The sequence below is a fragment of the Pan paniscus genome, chromosome 16, assembly GCF_029289425.2.
Source record: "Pan paniscus chromosome 16, NHGRI_mPanPan1-v2.0_pri, whole genome shotgun sequence".
In the NCBI taxonomy this organism is placed as follows: Eukaryota; Metazoa; Chordata; class Mammalia; order Primates; family Hominidae; genus Pan; species Pan paniscus.
In genome coordinates, this window is record NC_073265.2 from 23,636,746 (window position 1) to 23,658,943 (window position 22,198).

The 22,198-nt window shown below is 49.4% G+C and overlaps 1 protein-coding gene across 10 annotated transcripts in view; it reads right to left on the reverse strand.

The window, feature by feature from the left end:
* LOC134729165 (golgin subfamily A member 8B-like) overlaps positions 1–21,814 on the reverse strand; it is a 58,515-nt gene extending 36,701 nt beyond the window's left edge. For 4 of the 10 annotated variants that reach the window (XM_063597070.1, XM_063597067.1, XM_063597069.1 and 1 more), the window contains exons 1-2: positions 21,625–21,786; positions 19,599–19,687 (exon numbers count right to left, since the gene is read on the reverse strand). The gene's annotated coding sequence lies outside the window, so the exon portion shown is untranslated. Of the gene's footprint in view, positions 1–12,874; positions 12,965–19,598; positions 19,688–21,624 lie in introns of all 10 variants that reach the window. The other 6 variants (XM_063597075.1, XM_063597074.1, XM_063597065.1 and 3 more) reach the window with 4 other exon arrangements.
* Positions 21,815–22,198: the final 384 nt, after the last annotated feature.

Genomic DNA, 22,198 nt, shown 5'->3' on the forward strand with positions numbered 1-22,198 from the left:
GTTGCTTAACCAATTATCCCAAAACTTAACGGCATAAAACAGCAAATTTGTCTCTCTCTCACTATTGTATGGGTTAATGGGCTAGCTGGACAGTTTTTCTGCTGGTCTCATTTGGCAGCTCTCACTGTGCAGTTAGACAGTATCAGGGACTGGTCGTCTGGATGCTCGGCTGCAGTGGAACGTCTGAGACGGCTTCTTCACCCACAGGTCTGCTGCCTTGGTGTTTCTTCATGCGGCCTTTCTACATGGCATCTCATACTCTTGGCCCTCTTCATGTAGCTTCTCTTTCTCCAAGAGGATAGTCAGTTCTTCTTTTTGGCTTCCAGAAGACAAAGTGCAAGCTGTCAGATGTTCTTAAGGCTTAGACCTAGAACAGGCCCAGTTTCATTTCTACCACATTCTATAGGTTAAAGTAAGTCTCGGAGCCAACCTTGATTCACTGTGGAATGGGCCCTTCCGAGGACCTGAATGACAGCAGTTGTGGCTCATTGGGGACCAACTCCAAAGATGAAGCCTGAGTTCTGAGAACTTTTTCTTCTCTGATTACTCCTTATTCATATTTTATGTTTTGTTTTATAGATGTAATATATTCACAAGTGTCTTTAAGGAGCTATTTTGATACTCTTTTGTCCTCTCCCTAGCATGTCTTTTTTCTGTAATAATTTTTTTCTTAGTTTATTTTGGTCTTATTTTTCTTTCAAAAGCCTTTCCCAAAATATCTATTCTATGTTGCTCATCATTTGTCATCTTTTTTAAAATGCCCCCTTTTGTTCATTCATATTTGAGAGAAGGACTAAAAGACTGATTGGGAGGCTGGGTGTGGTAGCTCACATCTATAATCTCAGTGCTTTGGGAGGCTGAGGTGGGAGGATCACTTGAGCCCAGGAGCTCAAGACTAGCCTGGGCAACACAGTGAGACCCCCATCTCTAGAAAAAATAAAAATTAGCCGGATGTGGTGGTGCCCGCCTGTAGTCCCAGCTACTCAGGAGGCTGAGCCACTGGGAGGATTGCTTGAGCCCAGGAGGTTGAGGCTGCAGTGAGCTATGATCATGCCACTGCATTCCAGTCTGGGAGAAAGAGGGAGACATTGTCTCAAAAATAAATAAATAAATAAATAAATAAATAAAAAAGAAGTTTGGGAGTTCTTTCAGGCCAAGACTTGTCAACTGATAGCTTTTAGGGGAAAGGGTTTTTAGGGGGAATTTATGCTGATTCCCAATTGTTATCCCCACCCCTCTATCTTATCTCTTTGTGCAATCATAAATGATGGCAGGAACTACTCCATTCCTCTGGAGGTGAAATCTACGTTCTCTTGCCTGAGGTAGATACATGTTTGCTGGGGTTCTGCTTAAGGAAATGTGGGAGAACAATGTGTTTCAGGGCCTGGAAAATGTGTTCTGTATGTAGGCTTTTGGTTCATCTGTTTTCAGTCTTGCCTATCAGTCCCACTCTCCGGGGTACCTGGTGTCTGAGTCTAGTGCCTCTGCAGGGTACTGTGGGACAAATTAGCCTCCTTGTTATCGGTATCCCCCTAACCTCCACCTTTGTTTGCTTTGCTTCATTAATTAACCATTTCCCATTTACTGTCATTGTCTATTGGAGGTGAATTCTCTTCTCTTGGTAACCCCATTCCTTTTTTTTTGTAATTGTGTGTGTTTATACAATGTTTATTCTTCAATGTAATTCCCATGGAGCCTCAGGAAAAAGAGCAGATGGGAGAAATACGTGTTCAGTGTTCAGTTTTCCTTCTGTAAGACACCCGCAACCTGTGTTTTTCACAGAATAGATCATGGACTTAATGCATATAGAGCTACTTTGTTTTTCATGATTGTGCCTTCAATTCTATGTAGAAATACAATCTGTGAATTACCTGATGAAATTTTCCTAATTTTGAATCATCCTTGTATTCCTATAATAAACACTGTTAGAATGCATATGGTAGTGTTTTATTTTTGCATTTTTACTTTTATATTAAATAAGATTATAGTTTTGTTTGTTTCCTTCTAGGCTCTTATTTCATTTCCGTACCAATGGTATGCAGGGCTGACTTGGGAAGCTTACATCTTTTTCTAAGAGCTAGGATGTAGCTCTAGTTTACACAGTAATTTTCAACTGAAGGAGATTTTTGCCCCCCATGGGATGTTTGGAAATAATCTGGAGACATTTTTGGTTGTCACGACTGGTCACGATGGGAGGTGCCATTGGCATTTCTTGGGTAGAGGGGATGTTACTAAACGTCCTACAACACACAGGAGAACCCTCCACAAACTGTCTGGCCCAGTATATACACATCGCTGAGGCTGAGAAACCCTGGTTTAAATAAATGTCCAATTTGGAGAGTGAGTCTTTGACTGCCATTTTTCTTCTTCTATGTGTTGGTCTCCAGATTTCCCACTTTTTCAGTTAGTTGTAGTAACTGTAGATTCTTAAAAAAAAAAAAAAAAAAAAAGGATTGCTTCATCTGTACTTCTAGGCTGCTGTAAAGATGTATAAAGTTTTCACTTTTTGCATCATATTCACATTAGAAACACCTGAATTTTGGAGGGAACACATTCAAACGGTAGCAAATTTAGTAGAGCAAATTCCAAAGACATTGAGCCTAGGCCAGTTGTCAGTCCTGGGTATAATTTTAGATGTTTTCAGGCTCTGAAGCTTTGCATTTAAATGCAAATTTCGGAACAAAGATCTGTGTCTCTGCACTGACCAAATAGAAGGTATGTGAATCTTGATTGTTTTACAAGATTTTTTCTGCGGGGACTTTTGCAAGCGTGTAGGGAGAGATGAGAAGTTCCAAGGAAAAGGGTGTGAGGTCTTTGGGGCCAGCTTTGAGCTGGCAAGGCTAAATTATGGGAAGAAGGCAGAGAGATGGGCAGAGACCAGATGTGGGAGGACTTCCTGTGTCATGCCACGGAGTCTGGACTCCACCCTGTAGGTGACGGGAGCCAAGACAGGGCTTGGCGCAAACACACGGCACATTTGTGGTTAAGAAACGTCTTCCTTGCTTCCTTGTGGCCTTGAGGGATGAATTAAGGGGCTGGAAAACTGGGAGCAGGATGGCCTGTGCCCATGGTTCAGGTGAGAGCCGGGTGGGTGGCAGGGGCTATGGAGAAGGTGGCTGAGTTTAGCTCCAGTCCCCAAAAGGTGCTGTGGGGAGGAAGAATTTCCAGCTGCCAGGTCAGCCTCTTAGATCAATTTCTTTTTTTTCTTTCTTTCTTTCTTTTTTTTTGAGACAGAGTCTCACTCTTGTCGCCCAGGCTGGAGTGCAATGGTGTGATCTTGGCTCACTGCAACCTCCGCCTCCCAGGTTCAAGCAATTCTGTGGCCTCAGCCTCCCTAGTAGCGGGGATTACAGGCGTCCACCACCACGCCTGGCTAATTTTTGTATTTTTGTAGAGACAGGGTTTCCCCATGTTGGCCAGGCTGGTCTCGAACTCCTGACCTCAGGTGATCCACCCGCCTCGGCCTCCCAAAGTGCTGAGAATACAGGCGTGAGCCACCGCGCCCGGCCCTTGGATTAATTTCTTCATGCTTAAAATGAAGGAAACGTGAATCATTGATAAGGTGTCCCCTCTTTAACAAAGCAAGAGTTGGTTTATCAGGGCCTCTCTTCGCAGGCAGTGGGGTCTCATCCACAACCCTGGAAAAGAACTGGAAAGCGTTGCTCAGCCAGGTACGGAGGGCAGGGCCACGTGGGACTCCCGTCTCCAGGCCCCCTCTCCCCAGCTCCCGTTTCTTTCTTTCTTTCTTTCTTTCTTTCTTTTTTTTTTTTTCTGAGATGGAGTTTCTCTCTTGTTGCCCAGGCTGGAGTGCATGTTGCTGTGCACTTTGAGGGCAGGAACTGGCTCCTGCTCCAGTTTGCATCCTCTGCGCCCAGCACCAGGCCCATCTGCTCAATGCAGGATAAGCAGGTAGCTTCGGGCTGTCCACCCAACCCTTGCAGAGGGTGGAGCTACAGAGAGCATGAGTGGCCAAGATGAAGCCCTCATTGGATTCTTTGACTCTTTCTACTATGTGAGATATTCTCGATGTCTGAGGGATGAATGGCAAACAAAGTGTGGCCTACCCATACAATGGGGACAGTAGTTAGCCCTAAGAAGGAAGGAAGTTCTGACGCACGCTACAACACAGGTGGGCCTTGAGAACGTCACGCTAAGTGAAAGAAGGCAGTTGGAAAAAGACAAATGATTGTATGATTTCACTCACATGTGGCACCTGGAGTCGTCAAATTCAGAGACAGAAAGTAGAATGGTGGCTGCCAGGGGCTGGGGGAGGCGGAAAGGGGAGTTAGTGGACACAGAGTTTCAGATTGCAAGATGAAGAAAGTTCTGGAGATGGATGGTGGTGATGGTGGCACAACACTGTGAGTGTATTTAATGCCACAGAATCATACACTTAGAAGTCTTTCAGATGGTAAATTTCATCTTTTGTGTATTTACCACAATTTTTAAAAACTAAGAAAATTAAGATATCCTTGATGTCAGATGCCAGGAGAGCGGTGTCAGGCATCTCACCAGCCGATTCTCCCAGAATTTTTCCTCCATCGGGTATCCACGAGCCTGGGGTATCCCAAAGAGAAGCCTCAGTGTAAAATCAACAATCTCAGTGGAGTGGCTTCATCAGGGAGTGACAGGGGCTTGACTTACTACTGGAGGACAAGGCAGCAGGCAGGGAAGATGGCCCAAGCCTGCTTTGAACTGTAAGGAGCACGCAGAACCTCTTATCCAGACCCAGAGGGCTGCCCTGTTGATCGCACAAACAGCTCAGGGCCAGCGGCGCAGGAAAACCCCAGGGTCCAGCCAGGTCACGGGCACAGGCCTGCACTCACGGGTCATTGCAGTGAGGATGGAGGTATCACTGCAAATGCGTAAGAGGATATTTTCAGCAATAGTAAAAATTTTAACAGATTTTAGAAATGAAAGGGTTCCCCCTGCATATGTCAAGAACCTGAGTTTCTTTCTGAAACTTGGGTGGGACCCTTTAGAGTTGCTTCAAATAGAAAACACACCATTGGCGGCCACTCCCCTGAGGAAAGGCAGACTTCATGGCTGAAGGCGTCACCCGAGTGCTCCCGGTTTTCAGCATCACACGGAGTGGCTCAGGTGCCCATTCATTTTATGAGTCAGCCTGGGGAGAGTACCCACAGATTCGGAGTCACATCTCTGATGGGACACAAGCTCTACCCTTTCCAAGCATTGATGATCCTGAGGTTGATCAATACTGAGCACTGATGTCTGTGAAAACAAATCACTTAGGTGCAGAGACACCGCAATGACCATCCCGCCGGGGGCAACTGCCTGATTCCTTCCACATCCTGGTCAACATCCCTGGCCAACAGGGCAGCCCACGGACAGCTGCTCTGCCTGGCTCCTGCTGAAAAGCCAACAGCACAACAACTCTGCCCTCCATACAAAACCACATGGGCCCTCGAGATCACACTGGGGCGCCCCCTTTGCCCCCACTTCCTTGGGCTGTGGCTGGTCTGTCTGACATTTGCTCTGGGAGATGAGCCAGTGTCTGCCCAGGCCACCACGGGGGCAGAGACGTGAAACAGGCTTCAGCTACTAATTTTCCATTAAACGAGAAGAAAATCAGCTATTGTGAGAAGAGTCACATGAAGGTACCTAAAAGTTGTCACAGTCCACTCACTCGAAATAAAACCCATCCCATTAGGAACATTGTCATTGCAGCCCATCTCCAGCACTCTGCTCTATATAAAAGACTGACTGTGGCAAGATAAGGGTTTAAAATTGAAATCAAAGAGCCATTCCTCAGTGATACCCAGGAAATGAGGCACACGGGCAGATATTCAACCCGCCCACACCAAGAATCCTAAAAGTTACCGTACAGATTGCTCGTTTTCAAGCAACACACAATGATACAAGTAAGTCCTCAAGAAGACTGCATGGGTGGAGGCACTGGACTTCTAATCATGCCATCTCTCAGCTCAGGGGTCCACGACAAAGCTAACCCCACTGAGATGAAAAGCCACTTACCCCTTTTTCATCACTTGCAATACAAATTTCAGAACCCATCCCAAACTGGAAGGAAGGATACGATTGAAACTGAACTCATGCCCAGCTAACCTGGGAAGTACACCCTCCTCAGATAATGGAGACCCACCAATTCCCGGGTGTCAGACGTCACACAACCTCTTCTCCCACCAGGGCTGGGGACCCTCAGGAAAGTCAGGTGTCCCTGAGAAACACCCGGCAACATGCAGAACCACAGGGACAGGAGGCAAGGTTCCAGACAAATACACCCAGTAGACAGTTAAAGATTTCAGAGCTGGAGAGAGCTTAGGACACCCCGATTCTCAGACTGCAGACAGCAGGTGGACACCACTGAGCTGGCGACAGCCCCAAAAGAGGTCAGCTTGACTGCGACGAGGGGACGTCCTGATTATCTGTCCAGTGCTCTGTGACATCACCCCACCCCGCCTCCTATAGCAGTGTTCTATCTACATGAAATTAACCTCACGTATAAAACATATTCCTGGTTCATTTGCAAACAGGCAGCTCTGAGCAGCACATTCAGAAGTTGCCAACTTTGGGAGGCAGAGGAGTTCGAGATCAGCCTGGGCAACATGGTGAAACCCCATCTCTAGGAAAAATTTATAAATCAGCTGGATATGGAGGCACGTGCCTGTGATCCCAGCTACTCTGGAGGCTGAGGTGAGAGGATCACTTGAGCTCAAGTGGTCAAGGCTGCAGTGAGCCAAGATCACACCACTGCACTCCAGTCTGAGCAACATAGTGAGATCCTGTCTCAAAAAGAAAAGAGGTTGCCAGATTAATCCAGTACACACTTCTTTAATCCTGTACTAAATTTTCTCTTTATAGCCAATTCCCAAAGTCAAGTATATTGACTCATAAAAATACCTTCTGGGAAGCATGTGACTGATTTCCAGCTGAGAGGCCCTGCCACTGGATGGTTAAGTTCATAGGCCCCAGAGTCAGGAGGGGGTTGGAATCTCCCCTCTGCCATGCCTGCTACTTGGCCTTGTGTACGCTCGCGCTCGTGCGCTTGTGCGCGCTCTCTCTCACTCTCGCTCTCTCTCTCTCTCTCATGCTGATTCTGCAGGCATTCAACAGGCCTCCCATGTCCCAGGAGCCAGCTCTGTCCACAGTGCTCTTCCTGCTCCTGCTCCTGGCCAACCCTCCAACCAAGGTGTCTAGGAGCCACAGGGAAGAGCGGGTTCTCTTGCTAGTTGCTCTTCCACTAGGCAGTGACACGCTGGCCGAGCTCCGCCTCCACCGGCTCTGAAGACAGCACAGACAACAGTTCCACCTCTTCCACTTCCACTGAGCAGAGGAACTGCGTCTGAATGAAGCCAGAAATGGGGCATTTGGGGACCACAACAGAGAATGGATGCCTAGCAGATGGGATGACGACAAACTAACAAACACCCAGGCCTTGGACCCACGCCTCCCGGTAGGCTCCCTCTCCTCTCCCTCTCCCCTCCATCACACTTCAGACCTTCCTGGGCCTGGATCACCTTCCTGGAAAGCTGACCACCCCCATGCCTGTGGGCGCCACTCCCCTGCCCTACCACCACAGGGCAACATGGGGCCACATCACGCCACCCTGCAGCTTCTGTTGGAAGAGGCTGAAATCCTGGCAACACCCACCACCCATCAGTCCCAAGTCCCCGAGCATCATTACCTTCATGCAAAAGGCACTAGGTTGGCTGGTTTATCTCATAAGATGAGAAAATGATGTCCATCACCACAAATACATTGTTAGCTGGTATTGATAGCTGTTAACACCCTGAACAAAGACTACATGAAAATGATGGAAACTAGTGTAAAAAGTCGATGATGTGCAAAATAACAAAATCTAACCTAGCAGTAGCCACTCCCTACCACTTGTCACAAGGAAGCACGAGGAACTCACAGCAACTGGCAGCTCCTGCAGGGCGGACACTCCAAGGTCAAGGCTAGAACATAAATGACAGGGAACAACTGAGGATGACCCTGAGCTTCACAGATTCCAGGGACTCTACTGGGGCCATGGGTCCCAGTGGAAATTTGGTGGCACGGGCAGCATCTCCTGGCATGGTCAGGGTGGGGGCTCCCCTCAACCAGTTTGGTCCACCTCCATGGACCCTTTGGCCACTGAGTCACACATGCTGGCCCCACCACCTGCTTTGAGAACCAGGGCTGTACCCTACCCTCTTCTCCCTACCCCCTCATCTGCCTGTGCACCCAGGGGGCCACCACCATTGCCTGGGGGTCCTCACGTTTGGAGGAAGCAGCAGAGGCTACCAGTGGCGCCAGCTTGCTGGCATGGGTCCCAGACATTGCCACCACCACAGCCACTGATAGCACCTGAGGAGACCCTCTGAGCCCCCTGCCTGAGGCCAAGCAGCAGAGAAAGCCACATCCTCTAAGGCCCCCATGGGTGAGCACCCATGTGACAGCCCCCTCCAGACCACTGCCCTTGCCTGGAGAAACCACTCCCTAAGACCCCTCTCCTCCAGCTTGCCCAGCCACACAGGGAAAAAAACTCACTTAAACTGTCCACCGGCCTGCTTCCACTCTGTGACACAGCGGCTGTCCTGGGGACTGCTGAGCTACAGGGACCCCCAGTCAAAGAGCCAACCCACTGACCATGAAGCAGAAAGGCCCTCCTGAGGAGGGCCCCAGGGATCACAGAGTGAACTAGTATCAAATACCCCTCCACAATGGACCCCATAACAAAAGGCGTAAATAACAAAAAAGAAAGGTCGACAATGGCAAATGATTCTCCAATAAAAAAATACAAGAGGAAGAATGACAAACCATTTACATCAACAGAGAGACTGAAGCAAGGTGGGCAGGCAGTCCACAAATTTAAAAGGCAACAACTTTTCTACAGACCAGCCATGATCAGCTAGAAAACAAGGCAAGAGGAGGGGATGATCCCAGTGACAACAGCAGCACAAGTGAGAGATGCACAAACATGCATGAATAAAGCAATGAAGCTCCAGTGATGGAGGCAAAGGACTTTTTACATAAATCAAAATCTGGATGAGAAGAAAATACAAAAGCTCTCTCCTCTCCCCACCCCCAACCCCCACCATAAAACTCACAGAGCAACCTTAATCAAAATCCCAATCAGAATATGGGATGAATTTAGTTTATTCTAAAGTTTATCTAGCGGCCGGGTAGGGTGGCTCATGCCTGTAATCCCAGAACTTTGGGAGGCCAAGGCAAGAGGATCACTTAAGCTCAGCAGTTCAAGACCAGCCTGGGAAACTTGGAAAACCCCACCTCTACAAAAAACACAAAAATTAGCCAGGCGTGGTGGACCCTGCTAATTGGGAGGCTGAGGTGGGAGGATCACTTGAGACCAGGAAGTCAACGCTGCAATGAGCCGTGTTTGCACCGCTGCAATCCAGCCTGGGTGACAAAGTAAGACAGTCTCAAAAAATAAATTAAATAAAATAAAGCTTATCTATTCAAAGGAATATAGGAGGAAAGGTTGGCGGAAAATGAAAAAAGAAGAGGAATGAAGAGGTAATGGCCCTTTAAGATAACTAAGTCTTACCAAAAGCCACCGTAACTTACACGGTAGATAGTGGCACAAGAATAAAGCAGTAAATTAGAATGGAGAATCCAGAAACACAGGAGAAACACTCAGAACACAGCAGCTACTTAACCCATGACAAACCTGCCAAAACAGAGAGGTCAAAGTGGCTGACTAGGAAATTAGGTTGGAATCCTATAAAAAAAAAAGCTACATCCCCAAATCACACTGTATCTAAAATACATTTTAGATCAAAGAAGAGATGTAAATGTAAAAAAATCGAGACTATCAAGTATTAGCAGAATATGCAGGAGGGTGGTTATACACATTAGGGTACATAAACCCATTCTCTAAGTAAGATACAAAATTAAGGAGTAATTAAAGCAAGCTTGATAGTTTTAACAATGTAAAAATTCCAAATTTTTACATTGCCAGAGATGTCTTTAAACAAATTCAAAGGACAAGTGGCATCTGAGAGAAAATATCCGCAATATATATAGAAAATGAGGAATAACCCTGTGTACCAAGAACACCTATAAATCAACAAGGAAAAGCTACACAAATCAAGAGAAAAACAGGCAAGGATGAAAAAGAGAATTAGAGAAATTCAAATTAGTAGTAAGCACAGGAGGAGCAGTTTGTTGTCATTCACAATTTTTACAAATACAAAATGAAATAAGCTATCACTTTACACCCACATGACTGAATGAAACACAAAGACTGATCATGTCCAGAGAGTGTCGATGTCCAGAGAGTGTCAGTGGGGACACCGCTGCCCCACACACTAGCATCATTTAGAATGGTCACCACCTGTCAAGAGAGCAATTTGGCAATATCTGTTGACACTCTGAATGCCCAAACCATTCAGCCCAGCAAGTCCACTTCTAGGAATCTATGCTACGAAAACAACCTCATGCAGATGCAAGGGTTTAATGTACGAGACTCCACCTGTCAGCATTCTCCGTGAGTGTGAAAAACGGAACAACCCAAAAGTTCAATAAGTAAACAGTCACATATTATGCAAGCGTCAGAATAACGCTGCTTGCGCAAAGGACAAGGGACCATCTCTAAGACACACAGCTGGTGAGCGGATCGAACTGCAAATCTTATTTACAATAGGATCCCACTTTGTTGAAAAATACTTTTAAAATATGTATGTATTTAAAAGACAAGTAAAATATGTCCACAGACAGAAAAGAAAATGGGAGGAATCGCCACCAAACTGTGAACAATGATTATCTTTGTGGGCACTGAATGGGGCAGTGGTGAAGTTAGGGGGAAGCTTTCATTTTCTATTCTACATGATGCATTTCTGTAAAGTTCTAATCTTTATAATTAGTACATTTGAATTTCATAATCAGAAACAGATATTTAAAGGATCTCAAGATCTATGTTATATATCTATCATATGTTAGGTGCCAGCCCCGCTGATGGAGCCAGGGTCCTTCTCAACTCCAAATTCCACTGCCAGAAAAATGGCACCTTTCTTCTCCAGAGATACAAGATAATTGCGAGAAGGCAAAATTTTTTAAAACAGAGACATCAAGCCAGGTACAGTGGCATGTACCTGTAGTCCCAGCTACTCAGGAGACCGAGGCAGGAGGATTGCCTGAGCCCAGGAGTTCAAGTCCAGCCTAGAGACAACATAGCAACACCTCCATCTCAAAATGCAAAACAAAAACTACAGATGGTAGATCTATTTAATGATTAGCTCTGGTGGGGAGCGCTGCCCCTCAAACCTTGACCTACCCAAGCAGCCTCTAGTTGTTAAAGACTTCTCAGTATTGGAGAATAAAACAAAATAGACAAGCACTTTAAAATTCACCAGAAGTTAGGCCGGGCACGGTGGCTCACGCCTGTAATCACAGCACTTTGGGAGGCTGAAGCAGGCAGATCATGAGATCAGGAGATCAAGACCATCCTGGCTAACACGGTGAAACCCCGTCTGTACTAAAAATACAAAAGTTAGCTGGGAGTGGTGGCGGGCGCCTGTAGTCCCAGCTACTCGGGAGGCTGAGGAAGGAGAATGGCGTGAACCCAGGAGGTGGAGCTTACAGTAAGCCGAGATTGTGCCACTGCACTCCAGCCTGGGTGACAGAGTGAGACTCCGTACCCAAAAAAAAAAAATTCACCAGAAGTTCCCAAGGAATGTGCTTCCACACATAGAAAATAATCGAGTCTGTTTTTCTGAAAACTTGCTTTAAAGTCCAATTGTGGGGAATTGATGTAGATGGTTCCATTTTAACTTTTTCAGCCAGAGGAATTCTAAAAATTCTTCCTTCCAGCTCAACAGAGCAAATCCACCTACTGCTCTGCAAAAGGAGGACAAAAATCCTCCTGGGGCCACAGAATTCAGCAGCTTTTCCTTGGATTCCCAGGACAACCAGCAGCTGCGGGACACTAGGCCAAGCTTCAAAAGGCAGCCTGCCAGCCATCGGACTTCCAGGCACCTGTGGAGTCCTAGGTGGTGGAGGAACTGGGGGAGGGCTTGGTTTCAACCTATTTGCCAAATCACCAGCAAAACAAGACATGTTCAAAAGGAACAACTGCACATAAATAAGCCAGGGCTCTACTCCCCAGCCCCTCAGGTCACCGGCCCAGCCCCTCAGTGTGCTGGTGAGCAGGACAATCAGAAAAGGCCTCTCTTCCTGGAATAACTAACAGTCTCTCACCATCCCCACTCCCACTGCCCGGTGTGTCATGGGAAGTCTCTGAAATTCAGGTTTGGGAAATCAGTTGACATGAACTACAGCATAATATTAGATGTCTGATTAAAATCATCAAGATGATACAAAGGTCTAATCGCAGAGGTGCTCTCCACCCCCAACCCCCACATCAAATAGAGCTTTCTCTCCTTCAAATCAGACTTCTTTTTTTTTTTTTTGAGAGAGAGAAGTTCTCGCTCTGTCACCCAGGGGAGGGCAGTGGCACCCTCACAACTCACTGCAGCCTCAACCTCCTGGGCTTAAGCGATCCTCCCACCTCAGCCTCCCAAGTAGCTAGGACCACACCCGTGAGCCACCACATCTGGCTAATTTTTCTATTTTTTTGTAGAGGTGAGATCTCAAACTCCTGGACTTAAGCGATCCTCCCTCCTCAGCCTCACAAAGTGCTGGGATTACAGCATGAACCACCGTGCCCAGCCTTCAAATCAGATTTCTAAGGAGCCTAACAAGCAGCAGGCCTTTCCAGTTACAGTGCATGGAAGTAACAAAGGCAGCCTCAGTCAGCATCCAGCGCAGTCCTAGCAGACAGGGATAATGAAGTGGACGTGGGCCTCACGGGAGGGAATACTGTCCCCCACCTCCACACCATGCTAGTGAGAAAAACAGACTGCCTGCAGCTCCAAAACATACAGCAACTTACCCATAAAACAGGGACCTCTGACGCTTCACATTATCAGGTAAGAAATGTTTCTTGCCCAGCAGCCCCCAGAGGATGAACAGCTCCCTCAACCTGAAAGGGGAAGAGGGCCCAAGCTGCAGGCGCCCTGGCCTATCGAGGCCGTGGACAGGAGGCACCCGAATGTCTCCCCAGACCCCACCCTGCTGCAGAGGCCTCTGCAGCCCATCACCCTGCAGCGCTGCTGTTCCCACTGCTTCTTGGAGAACAGGGGCAATTTAATCTACAAATCCTGTAAATCCTTGTTAAAAAAAAAAAAAAAAAAAAAGAAGGGTAAAATAAAACGTCTGCACTAGCAAGGCTGGGACTTGGCATCAGCTGCCACCTCCTACAGAACCCAGTGGGGAGTGGGCTCCAGAGCCTCCTCGTGATGCGGGCAGTGCCTCGGCCAGACACCTGCCCCCGCCACCCTCCTGCGTCCTCACTGCATCCCTTCCCACCCCATGTCACATCTTCTGCTCATACCTCCCCACACCCTCCCCTCGCCTCTGGATGCACCCCTCAACACGCCCCTGACCGCGTCTTCCTCCCATGCTCTGAACTGTCCACTAGGGAAGCCAGCTGCAGAAATCACTCTCCTAGAATTCGCTTGGTAAAATATGTGTTGTTATTGGCCCATCTACTTTGCTCCCAACCCACAGCAAGGGCTCTCCAGGGCTACCAAGCCCCTAATGGTCAGGAATTCCCCCCAACCCCCATCTCCAGCTCTGACCTACACAAATTACATAATCCTGCTGCCAAAAACTGGGCCCTCCCTATGCCCAGGGTGCCACACTCCAGGCTGGCCCTTCTGCCTAGAGGGCTCTTCTGGCCTGGGCTCTGAAGGGGCAAACCCACCCACTCTTCTAGGATGGGGTCCATGATCCACCCCAACCTACCGTGGGGCTCTCACATCTTCCAGACTGTGCCTCTCTAGGAGGGCCTTGGACCCAGAGCCAGAATGGGGCTCTGATGCCATTGCACATTCTCCAGCAACCCCTTCCATGCCCTCCCTCCTGATCCCACCCAGCTCTAAACTGGGAACAAGAAAGCTGGAATATAGTAGCTGCTTGGAAAATACCTACTGAGTGCATGGGTGGATAAATGGACAGTGCTCCAGGCAAAGGGACTCGGGGGTAAGAAAAGTGAAGGGTACCTGCTCCCGGTTGTACCACTGCAGAGTCCCTGAGTGTCAAAGGACTGAGAGGTGAATGACGGGCAAGGTGAGACCTACCAGGTTAGTGTCCCGCACCCCTTTGTTTCCACTATTAGATTAAGCCACCCTATGTGACGGATAAAAGGAGCAACACATACAAGGAGTTAGGCCGGGGTTGCCAAAGTGAGGAGTGGGAATGCTGCCAGTCCGGGGTCCCCCACGGCAGCTCCCCAAATGAAGTCAAGACAAGTTGGAGATGAGGCTGCCTCTAGGTGTATCAAATCAACTGAAGTAGCACCAGTCCTCAGTGCTGATTAAGCACAGGCACGCCTGTGATCAAGAAGAAAACCATTACTTAATAAAATGCAATTAATTTAGAAGCTGAAAACTGGGAAAGCCCAAGGGAAAGACACAATCAGGAGTTCTTGGTCTGGAGGGGCTTCTGCTCTCAAAGCTTCCAACCCAACACAGCACAAAGACGTCTTCCCCAACAACCGCACATCCAACCTGCAAAACGATGACACGCTCCTCTCCAGGTACCTGAACCTTAGGACTCAAAGGGTAGAGAAAGTTCACAGGCAGAATCTTCACAATACATGCACAAAAGAAAGGCACTTCTAGTAGGAGCTGTGGGTCAGGAAAACCTCGATTTCACCCAATGCCATTCCTGAGACAATCAGCCATCAATGTGACCCACTCAGTCCTGCCTCAGGGGCTCAGAATCTAGCAGTCAGGCCAGGTGGGAAGTGCAGGGACCTGTGGCCAAAATCGGCCCATTCATCACTCAGCTGACAGCTTTCACGCGTACTAGCCAGAATCAGTTAGAGGCTGGAGGTAGTGCCAGGTGTCTGAAACCCAGCAGGCAGGTTGGTAAAACACTCACACATCCTAACCCTGGTGACTGCACTGACCGAGTGCTTTACTGTAGCAGAACAGTTGCACACATCTCATCTCCTCCATCCATAGTAACTCAGTGGCTGGTGAGGAATGGGACACAGACCTCCACGTGCCCTTCTCGGGATGAGTCAAGGCAAACTCTGAGCAGTGACGCTCTACAGCTGGCTCACACGTGGAGGCAGAGCCCGGATTCCCAGAGCTTCCAGTTCCTAACACACGCCTGGCCCCACTGCACCACACCCGTGACAGCTGCCACCAGCTCCAGATAATCCAGACAGATGCTAGAGCACATGGCTCACTTATTACACCAAGACTGAGAAACAGAAACTGTGTTTTAATTGCACAATGCACACACTTGCTTCCAGAGAGACCTGAGAAATCCATCATCCCTAAATGCATGCGGTTACTCAACTAGTGGCTTTACTATTTTTGAAACAATGGATTTTTCCAAGACAGTTGATAATCAAACCAACTGCGGGAAACCATAAACGATACTTGTTTATTAAATTAACAACACATACAACAGTTCAGAGGAATTCATATTTAGAGCTGCCTTGCTGGAGAATCAATTCCAGGAATGTCAAACCAACCAAATGAAAAAAAATTATATATATATATATCTCTCTCTCTCTCACACACACACACTCATGTGTCACTTAACGACAGGCATATATATATATATATATATATCACACACTCATGCGTCACTTAATGACAGGGATGTATTCTGAGAAATTTATCATTAGGCAATTTCATCATTGTGAGAACATCATAGAACATACGTTATACAAAACTACTACAACACACTAGGTTATAGGGTACAGCCTACTGCTCCTAGGCTGCAAACCTAGGCAGCATGTTACTGTGCTGAAGGTGTGTATCTAAACATAGAAAAGGCACAAAGTTAAAATATGCTATAAAAGATAAAACATGGTGCCCCTGTCTAGGGCACTTTCCATGAATGGACCTTCCATGAATGGAAGTTGCTCGGGTGAGTCAGTCCGTACACTAGTGCAGACTTTATAGACATTGTATACCTAGGCTACATTTTTAAAAAATATATTTTTATTTTTTAAATATTTTATATATTTTTTTAAAATAAAGTAACTGCACTACAACTTTACAACAATGTCACTAGGCAATAGGAATTTTTGAGCCCCATGATATTCTTATGGGACCTCTGTCATATATGCTATCATTAACCAAAACAATGTCATGTGACGCATGACAGTACATATATATCTCAACTGAAAATCCTAAATGTCAATAGTGTTCTCCGACTCACTATTTACTAATAAGAGTTTCCTCAGAACTGTCTTTGCCTGAGAGTTTCACGACCAAGCGTCTCTCTGCACAGTTGATTCTAGGGACAAGAAGTGCTAAGAATCCATGTTGGCTTCAAGTGCAAAATGGAAAACACCTTAGTGTCCCAGCAACCATGTCAGCCACCTTCCTGGAGGGCAAGCTCCCAGACCCTTTTCCCATCGCTGTATAGGGCCCACGTCATCTGTGGCATTTCCACAACTCTCCGATGCCAGCCATCAGTCTCTCGGATTGTGTTGAAAATTAGCACCTTTACGTGCCCACCAGTGGTCATGAGTCCTAGTCATGCCCACCGTGTTAAAAACAAATCTGATACAAAATGGGCCCCAGCAGGAGACAGGGAGAAAACACGGACCTCACACTCTCTCCAGTTCAGACTCAAAGGCCAGCACTGCCCCATCACAGCCGAGTGCTCTTAGGCAACCCACAGCTCAGCTACCTGTCCCCAGCCTCCTCGTTGCAAAGTTAAGACAAGACCTGCCTTCTGGATTTGTCGGGAAATTATTTAAAATGATAAACAAAGAGGGATGGAACTCAACACACAGAATTGCCCGATGATGTGTGTTTCATTCCAGTGGTTTTGCCATCAAAACCATCTTTAAATGTTGGAGTGTTTCCGTTTCCAGACAACTAGAGATGAAAATATTTTCACAGTCACTCAATGCAGGTACCTCAACCACGTATTTTTTCTCTTAATTTTGATCCTTGAAACACAAAACAACAGATGCACCACCTTACATTAAAACAGCCCTTTAGAGTTTATGACAGGCCGCCTCTGCATTCTCTCACTAGGCCGTAGCTGTAACTCACAAACCTGACCCTTAAAACTCCCAGGACAAGAGAAGCCACACCATGGAGCTCTTGCTGTCATAAAATACCTCGCATCAGTTCAATATCGCATCTCGTCTGTGCCTCAAAACAACCACAGGCCAGAGGCCTCATGAGCGCGTTGCAGATGCTGAGAAAGACTCTCAAGCCAGAAGACTGGTCCTGGGCCCCAGGGATCAGTGGCAGGGCCAGGCTGGAACTGAGCTCCTGTTACTCCAAATCCCATCCTCTTTTCCCACCTCCCAGTCCCTTTCTCATAAAACCAAAGCATCTTCTCCAACCAGGCCAGGACACAGGCAGGAGAGAGTCAGGCAGGAGGAGGCTTCTGGAAGGGAAAGCAGAGTGGCTGAGAGCCCTGGGACAGAGTCTGACATTAGGTACAGGACAAGTTTGGAAAGATCCAGATGGAGCGGGAAGGGAATCTGGGCATGGGGGTGCCTCCTTCCAAAGTGCATCCACATCCGAGGTGACTGCAGGGAGACGCAGCGCTGACTTTGGCAGCAGGGACCACCTGGGTGCAGAGAACCCAAACAACTGAAAATCCAAAAAGGAATCTCAGTGCACAGTAAGAAAGCTCATTCTTTGGGCTGGTTACCTTCCCAAACACGTTCTCCTCTGGCCTATGTGAAACCGACGTTGCACAGTACAACTCTGCAGCTCTTTCCTGACTGCCCACTGAGTAAGGGTCTGTGCTACATTCTAGGAGGATCCAAAGGTGAACACAGCTGGGTTCCAGCTCTGGGACTCGGGAAAAGGAGGCACAGGGAGCAGGACATGTGCTGCAAGGAGACTACTGCTCCCGTGTTTCATTCACTCACTCATCCAACAACAGCACTAAGGCTCTGCTGTGTGCCAGGCACTTTTCTAGCTACTGGGGATCCAGAGGTGAACAAAGTCTTTTACAATTGAGTGGTAAGAGACTGACAATAAACAAACAAGTATATAAATAACACACTGAATGTTGAGTACTAAGGAGAAACACAAAGCAAGGTTAACAAGAGAAGGGGAAGTAACGCTAATTTATGTAGGGCTGTCAGGGAACCGGCAATAAGTGAGGGGCTGGCCAGGTGGGCATCTGGGGGTGGCTGATGCCAAGGGGGTGGGAACAGCAGGTGCAAAGGCCTGGAGGCAAGAGTGGCCTGGCAAATCCGAGGACCAAGGGATAAGACGAAAGAGCCTACATTCAGTTAGGATCTCCGGGATGGACATGGGCCAAGATGACAGGTGGGGATGGGGTGGGGACAACCCAGGGCAGATCTGGGCAATGAGCCTGTCTGCCTGGAGCCAGGAAAGCCTGGAGGGGCCATTCTTGGGAGCGAGCGGGGGAACTTGAGAAAAATCAGGCCGAGAAACATGGATGTGGAGGGAGCACTGGAAAGCCACTGAAGGCCTGGGCAATGGTGACACACCTGGCCTGGGCCAACTTGCAGACTCAGGGGTACCCCACAGCCCAACCTGGGAAACCTTACAGCCAGCACAGAGATCATAATGCACACAGCAATGGCACCCCACCAGTACGCAGGGTTCCACAGAGAGAGCCTGGCTGCATGATCTTGAGGTCACCTAACTCCTGGGCCTCCCTTGTGTGTCTGGACAGGGAGAGAGGGGAGGATTGGCTTCAGGAGAGGCGAGAAACGACAGTGCCCATGACAGCTGACTCAGCCTGTGCCAGCAGGCTGCTCTGAGACATGAGCTGGACCCAACCCAGGCGGTGGGCGGCAGGGGGGTGGGGAGGAACTCTGGGAAAGGAAGGAGCCAGAGAAGTCTCCCTGTGGGCGCTCGGGCCAACCACCACCCAAGGGAACAATGAGCACCCCCAGCCCCCGATGGGCACACAGGCTGCCTCCTGGTGAGCAACCATCTCAAACCTGACCTACATCCGGGAGGCCTGCCTGGTCACCAGTGACTACCTTACACCCTACCTGTGCCTCCACGTCCCCAGTGCTCACGGCCACCTGGCAAGGGTGAGGAACTGAGACTGCGTTGAGGACACACAGCCTGTGAGTGGTACAACCAGGGCTGCCGCCCAGGCCCAGAGCTCTCTCCGTTTCTCTAAGGACCAGGCTGCAAGGCAGGGCATGTGATCTCTGCCGAAGACATTCAAGCCACCCAGTGATGTGTGCTGGGCCTCGATCCCCACCGACCGCCAGTCCTTTCCTCCCCTGGACAGTAAAGGTTTCTCCAAGACTTCAGACCATGGTGTCACCTGAGGCCCTCACCTGTTAAGTCACCGGGGCAGGTATGCATGGCAGAGGACACGGAGGAGTGCCGGAGAGGAGCTGAGGCCTGGAGGGGGCCTCTGCAGCCAGGCTCAATCCCCACTCTCCCCACTCCAACAGCCCTCACTGCAGCCACCGCGGCCCAATCCAAACAAAGCCCAGCCTGATGCCAATCTCACCATCAACTGTTTTTCCTCTGACTTCCTCAGTTTTGTCTGGGAAAAATCAAGGTGTCTTATCCCATCTCTAAGCTTCCAGGGGTGTGATCAGTGTCTTTTACAATTACCTTTTACTTTTATCCAGCATTTCTTAGCTCGGTTGGCAAACTGGATATTTATGCACCTCCATTTCACAATCCATCTCCACCGATTATTCCTGTAAAACATTTTGATTTTTTTTTTTTTAAAGGTTAGAGCTACTTAAGAAGGTTATGTAAACAAGTTAACCAGCAGGCCACAACTTGGGTCTGGGGTGTCAGAGAAAACATACAAGGTGCAAGAGAATGAGGAGCTGATGGTCACCAGCTTTACCTCCTTCCAGCACCCACTCCTGCTCACACACACTCACACCCCGTGGGACTCAGCCTGCAGCTTCTCCCAGCCCAAGAGCCAGACAGTGGGGACGGGCACAGACCGCACTTCCTAACAAATGAGAGGGAAGACTTGGTGCCCCATTGCTACTGCCATCACCCAGTCCCAGCCCAGAGAGGGAGCCCACTCCAAGGGCCCCCCTGCCAGTACTGCTAGAGCCCACCGAGGGCTGCCAGCACACAGCTACGAGCTCCAGCTTTATCTACTCACGCCCTGGACACTGCCCGGAGCCCCAGCACGTTCCACGTGTCCTTGTCACCCCAGCCCTCCTGCCCCGCGGATCCTAAGCTTAGGAGACCCTCTCCAGCCCAGGCTGTGGGGGAAGGCAGCCCCCACGGTCACCCAGGAATCAGCGCAGAGTGCAGGGCATCCTGGACTCCCCGGACTGGGAAACCCAGTTCCTGTCCCCCTGCGTAGTGGCCACACCTCTGGGAGGGGAGAAACCCCTGTCTCACCTCACTGGAGGGACCCAGGGAACCCAGAGGCCTGAGAAAAAGCCACCGGCAGGCTCCTGGCACCTGCCAACCTGCACCTTAGGAAAACTTGTCCCACTTCAACCTGCAAAGCTCTCAGGTCATTACTTCTAAAACCACTGTCCTTTCTGAAACAGGAAGGAAAATAGAAAAACAAACAAAAACAAAAAGGCACAGAAGGTTGAAGACGCCAGAGGCAGTTTAGCCCAAAAACAAAGTGCCAGACACAAGATGCCAAGTTTGGGGCGCTTCATCCACCTCATGCCTGTTTAGGAGCTGACTGCACTCAACCACAGATTTACGTCTGGTGCCTGCCAGGTCGTTATCTGAAGAGATCTGAAAAAATAAGCCTTCCTTCTGCCAGTAAATACTAAGTTAAGACTAGCAGGCCCCTCTAAGGCTCTATTCTCCACTGGGGTACCGCAGGACAGGCCCCTCAGCGGGCGTTCCCCGCACCCTCCCTCCGCGTCGGCCCGGAGAAAAGGAAGTTCGCCCCTCGCCTGGGCTTACCAAGGCCCGCCGCCCGACCCATGGAGCCCTGCTTGGGGACCGGGGGCCTCGATGTTCTCCTTCACCATCTGCGGCCAGATCTCCCTCCAGCAGCCTTGCCAGGCAGTGCCTGGCGTGGAGAAGGGGCCCTGCAGAGGCGCAGGTCCGCGCCGTGCCCCCAACCCGGCGCCTGCAGCCCAGGGGCAACAAGGTGTGGGGTTTTTGAGTTTTTCCCTCTGGGCCTTATTATACAGGGAAAGGGAAGGCGCGAAGATCCGGGCTCGAGTTCTCCCGGGGAAGTGAACCCAGAGGCGACCCCAAACTCAGTAGTTGCCGCCCGGCACGGGGACTTGATGCCGGCGCCAAGCCGGGCAGCGGAACGCACCAGCGGCCCGACCAGCCCGGCGAGACGCGAGGGGGCGGCCCCGCCAGACAGCGCCGCTTGCCGGCGCCGAGAGTGGCCCCTCGCGGCGGTGAGCCCCTCCCGGGATGCGAAAGCCATCGCCTAGTCCCCGCCGCACCCGCCCGCCCACCGTGGGAGGAGGATGGGCCGGTCCGAGAGGCGCAAGGCCGCCGGGCTGCACCCCTAGATCCCAGCGGCGGCCTCCCCGCAGCCCCGCCGAGTCCGGCGGGCAGCGCTCGGAAGCTCTTGGCCTGCAGCTTACGCGCCGGCCCCCACGCGTCCGGGTCCCCGCGGCGCCGCGGGCGGCCCAAGGCTGCAGCCGCCAGCGAGTCAGGCAGCCGAGGTTCCCCAGTTTACCTGGCCAGGGCGCGGGGCTGCCCCGGTCCGCCGCCGTCCTCGCCGCGCCGCTGCCGGCTCCCTCCGTGGGGCTGAGCTCCTGCAGAGCCCGCGCCTAGCCGCACACCTCGACTGCTAATTAGCCCGACAGCTGAATAGCGGCGGGAGCGTACCGCGAGCGGAGTACGGAAAGCCCGCAGGGCCGCGCTACATGGCGCACGCGCACTGAGCTGTATACCTAGGTAACAAACGTGCACGTTTTGCACGTGTATCCCAGAACTTAAAGCATGACAAAATATTTTTTTTAAAAAAACCTGATGCCATTATTAGGAACAATTTGAATAGATCAGTCACAACCTATATGCTGGCTTCTGGTGTCTCAATTTGTCCTGGGAAAACTGTTGTAAAGCAATATTATGTCACTCCTTATATACTTATCCATCTCCAATCTGGAAAGACAAGGCTTATATGTTTCCTTTTTAGTCCCCTAATTTCTCTTTATGACACAAATCCAGTTGGCAGTATTAAAGATGGGGCTGATTCTCCTTTACTTATCTGGAATATGCTACCATTCCAGATAAGTAATAGTAAAATG